Genomic DNA, 5,231 nt, shown 5'->3' with positions numbered 1-5,231 from the left:
GTTTACAGCTTGAACACACTTTTGAAGGGTTAGCAGGCGTTTAAGACGTGCGGTTTTGACAGGGCAGAATGTTGTTGTGTCGATGGGATTGTCTACAACGTAATATCCAGCGTGCGGCATCATGGCCGACGTTCTTGGATACGGGGACAGAAAATAGCTGAAAGTGGAAAAGAATGACTTTGACGAACATCCCGGAGGTGGGTATGGACGGAGTACAATGTGGATGGAGTGGACGTGTGTGCATTTCTAGAGTTTGGAAGTGATTAAATGCTCCATCCAGTGAAAAAGAAGCGCGAAACAGGAGGCAATGGCGCAAAATGAAATTAAATAAAAGGGGACAAACTGTGAAAAAGAGGGCCAAGTTGAGGGTTCTATTTTTTCTATTTGAAATATGAGTGGTGGGCCATTCCCGGAGGTACTGCAGTACCGGGTCAACCCGTGATGAGGGGAGAGCAAGCTCCGTGGCACCTCATCCCATTCTAAAAATCAGTTTAATATCGATGTCTCCATTAGGAGACGTATCAGCTATTAAGCTGATAAGAACAGATACGTTTTTACTTTTTTATAAAATATTTATTAACAACTGAAAATAACAATTAAAGACAGCAAGACCACCACCTACAACTTCAAAATGCTATCACAGTGGTGAGGTAGTGGTCGTAACAGGAGAAATACTAGTAGAAGCATGTAGAAGAAAAAACATCATTGAGCAAAAAATAAGGCAACAACTAAATACAATGAACAGAAATAAAGAACATCCATTGAACATAGTAAAAGCATGAACAATATTGTACATTAATTAAGTAAGAAAACGAGTAAATAAGGAGATAACATTATTGTAATAGGCCAACATGGGGACATATTCAGGGGACATAAAGCTGTAATGGACAATTTGGTATGTACTTAATAATAAAGCGAGATAAAAAAAGCAAATAAATCATTTAAAGCAGGGAACACATTTATACATGCTTGAACAGAAATTTAAACATGAAAGTATAATAATACGAAATAAGCATTCATAAAATCACATATACATGCAATACTAACATGAACATAACGCAAAAAAACAAAACGCCATAAATTGTAGCAATTAGTTATACATAACACCAAATGCAAACGGGGATAAAAGGGAACAATAATGGGACGCTATCACTATAATGTACATACGATGAACATTTACACACAGGAAGTTGTAATGAAGAAACTGAAATCATCAATCATTACTATTGACAAAACATTGCTGTAATTGAAATGGTTATAATAACAGTTTTAGGGAATTACTTGTATCAACAGTACAGAAGAAAGGGGAAGAAAGCCAAAATGCCTGGAAATCAGAACTAGAGAGACGAAAGTAATCAATACGAATACGTGTTTTCAGGAGTGAAAGAAAACGTAACACAATATCGTTTCCTTGAAGCCGTTTGTGTTCGAATTGATTGCAATTCCGAATAAGCCAAATTGAGTATTTTGCCAGTGAAAGTAAATAGACACAAACAGCATATTTTTGAGAATTTGGTAGTTTAGGAACAAGTCCAAACTGAATAATTTCGTGACATTTCTTAACCAGACCATTAGATAAATACTGTAACCAGTTGAAAACGATATCCCACAGGACAACAACACATGGACAGGAAATAAAAAGATGATCTGACGTTTCAATGCCAGACCGACATAAGACACAGTTAGGAGAGACAGACATACCACGGGTATGTAAGATATACCCAAGAGGAAGAGCATTATAGATGAGACGAAAGTTCATTGACTTTGGAAGAGGATCCACAAACGGATGATGCAGATTAGCCCAAACTTGTCGAAAGTTAATTTGTGGATACAACCTTTCAATTTTATTTCAGTGACCTTTGTAAGCAGAGTCAAGTAAAACTTTTAGAAGTGAAATTAACCACATCTACCAGCGGCGCCGAAACCGTAGATTCAAATAATTTCAGACTTTGAAAACATTGCTGATAGAATAATGGAACTGTCTCAGAATGAGGGATAGACAGTGACAGAAAGTCAGGACGATAGAGACGGAAGGACATTCCCAACCAATAAATAGCAAAATAGGTCCACTTTGCTGAACATCCTTTTACAAGGTTTTGAATATGTTTCAGATGAAATGATTGTAATTTTGATTTAATATGACAAACCCCAAGCCCACCTTCAAATATGGATTTATACAAAATAGAGCGCCTAATAGGTTCAGCAGTAGGTTGCCAAATAAACCGAAAAGTCTCTCTCTGAAAGAGATCAACATAATGATTAGAAACTTAGGTAACTGCTCCACGATACCACAGCTGAGATGGCACCCATGAAAGGCCACCTCCTCGTGGTGGGTGCTGGGTTACGCTAAGCGCCTTTCAACCCCCCGTTGTGGACCCGGGGGGAATATTTTGGTCCACCAACCCGTTTGCCGTGGGTTGCGCCCCTGTGTCGGTGGAGGACGGGAGGCTGGTGGTTGAGGGCACTGGTTCCAGGAACAGTGTTCCTTTGCCCAACACACCACTTCGCCCCTTACTTCACCTAGACGGGTGGTTGAACTGGCCCGGTTCAATCAATCGGCTGGTCACGCCAAGCCCTGTGTATAGACTATATATATATATATGTCATTGCACCAATTTGATTTGGAATTGTTTTAATTTCGGTCTTGGCCTACTTGTTTATCTAAAACGTTTGTAATTTTGAAATATACTGTTATGAACTTTGCCTAGAGTCTTATGCCCAGAAGGCGGTGGCTCATGGGCCAATCTGGTGGAATTATTAATCTTTTAATTCTTCTGCTGGAGTATATCATCCGGGTATCCTTGGTGCTTCAAGTTGGAAATCCACTTGTTTTTAGCATTGTCCTTGTGATACTCCATGGTGGGTGGGGAGCCTCGGATGATGAAATCTTACTAACTAACCATGGCGGCTTACCTAAACCCCCAAAAAAGACCAAGCGTCAACTTGACACTGATCCTGTTGAAACTGACCTCAGACTGCCCAACTCAATTGATTACTGGCCACGTTTTCTTGTGCTTGAAACTATTGACAAGACACCTTTGAAATTGAATCCTTTGCCGTAGCTAAAGGTATACAAGGCATAGCTGGTGACGTTAAGAACATGAAACGATTACGTTCCGGGTGCTCTGCTGGTTGAGTGTGCAAAGAGGCACCAAGCCACCAACCTTATGTAGTATTGATTCTTTGTCGGTATTCCAGTCACGGTATCAGCTCACAAAACACTCAATACGAGCAAAGGAATTATCAGAGATCGGGATCGATTGTTTGCTGACATGTCAGAACTTGACATCGTCTCTGAGATGAAAGATCAAGGCGTACTCTATGTTAAACGTTTCACGACCAGGAAAACGATACTGTTATCAACACAAATACCTACCTGTTTTCATTTTCTACACCAAATGCTCCAAAAATCTCTAAAGGCAGGATATTGTAACATCAATGTTGACACGTACATTCCGAACCCTCTTAGGTGTTTCAAATGTCAAAAGTTCAGTCATGGCGTAAATACTTGCACATTGTCTGTTGTATGCGCTCACTGTGGTGAGAAGACACATACAACAGAAGATTGTGACAGTACTGTCAAAAATGTATAAACTGTGCAGGGATCATTCCTCTTTCTCTAAAAGCTGTCCTGTTTGGAAACGTCAAATGGAGATAAATCAAATCAAATTCACCCAAAACATTAGTTTTGCAGATGCCAAAAACTAGTTCAAAGCTCCGAGCATAAAGAAAGCTATGCTTCTATCACCAGAACACCGTCAGAAGCGACAACTAGAATAACAAAATCATCTGCATGCTGTCAGACAAACTTGACCTGGAGTTCAAATCTGATTCTCCTCTGATATTCTCACCTGCAATATCTACCCAAACTGCAGAACTACTTCCTGGTACGCCCCAAATCCAATCAGAACCATCTTATGACCGTGACACTTCTCAGTCAACTCAAAGATCTCAATCAACGCCAAACGTTCAACCAATCGTTAAAAACAAAGGCAAACTGAAGCCAGATTCAAAGAAACAAAGTGGCAGAGCCCCAAGGGGTCAGATGATAAAATCAAGTTATTTAACAAATACGGATCACTTGAGGACATGGACGTGTCCGAAAACGTCCATTCTAGGGCACATAGCTTGTCGCCCTCGAAAACGGTGCGGGGTAGATCCCCAATTAATCCGCCTAAAAAATAGGTCTATCTACCAATATCGTGCAGTGGAACTGTAGAGGACTCCGGACAAATTTTAATGAAATACATCTATTAATCCAGGATTTAACACCATCAGCGTTCTGTCTGCAAGAGACGTATCTGAAACAGACAGATAATTTTAACTTACGTCAGTTTGAAGCCTATAATTTTTTCCCTCTCCAGGTGATAGAGACACTGGAGGTTCTACTATCCTTATACGACAGCATGTAATTCACAGCCCTGTTACTCTTAACACTAATCTCCAAGCTGTTGCAGTGCGACTTACCTGCGTGTAGCATTTACATTGTGCTCTCTGTATATCCCACTTTCATCGACACTTCAGTTGACTGGATCTTCAATCACTGTATGATCAACTCCCAAAGCCATGTAATTATCATGGGTGACCTAAACGATCACAACCCACTCTGAGGCAGTACTACCACTAATACTAAAGGTAAAATAATTGAAGACTTCATTTCCAATAATGACCTGTGCATATTTAATGATGATTCAAGCACCTATCTTCATCCTGCAACTGGCACTTATTCTTCTTTGATTTATCTCTGCAGATTCACACCTCCTGAATGAATTTGATTGGTCTGTTCATAATGACCTTTGTGGAAGTGACCACTTCCCAACTATACTTTCAGAAATAACTCCATCTGATTCTCCATCGTATACAAGATGGAACTTTTCGAAGCTAACTGGTCTTTATATCAAACTTTATGTCAATCTAAATTACGACCTGAATGTTTCAGTGATATAACTGATCCCATTCAAACCTTTTCTGATGTTTTAAATGAAATAGCTGATGAGTGTATACCCAAGTCCTCTACGACTCCACATGTACGAAAACCATGGTTTAATACTGATTGTAGACAAAGCCAGAAAAGCGAAAAGGCTGAGCGTTATTTCCGCCATCACCCAAATGTCCACAACTTAAATAAATTTAGAATACTTAATGCAAGGGGCGCGTCGTACGTTTAAACAAAACAAACGCGACAATCTTGGAGAAATTATGTCTCAAAAATTAATTCACGCACGCCAATG

The 5,231-nt window shown here is 39.8% G+C and overlaps 1 non-coding gene across 1 annotated transcript; it reads right to left on the bottom strand.

The window, feature by feature from the left end:
* Positions 1–393: 393 nt before the first annotated feature.
* On the bottom strand, positions 394–587 carry LOC124277676. Its single transcript, XR_006898888.1, has one exon. It is a non-coding gene; the product is annotated as a U2 spliceosomal RNA (small nuclear RNA).
* Between the last annotated feature and the right edge of the window lie 4,644 nt (positions 588–5,231).

This window comes from Haliotis rubra, unplaced genomic scaffold, assembly GCF_003918875.1.
Source record: "Haliotis rubra isolate DU_JTF1 unplaced genomic scaffold, ASM391887v1 Scf2250, whole genome shotgun sequence".
Lineage (NCBI taxonomy): Eukaryota > Metazoa > Mollusca > Gastropoda > Lepetellida > Haliotidae > Haliotis > Haliotis rubra.
This window is presented reverse-complemented; position numbering and strand designations above follow the sequence as displayed.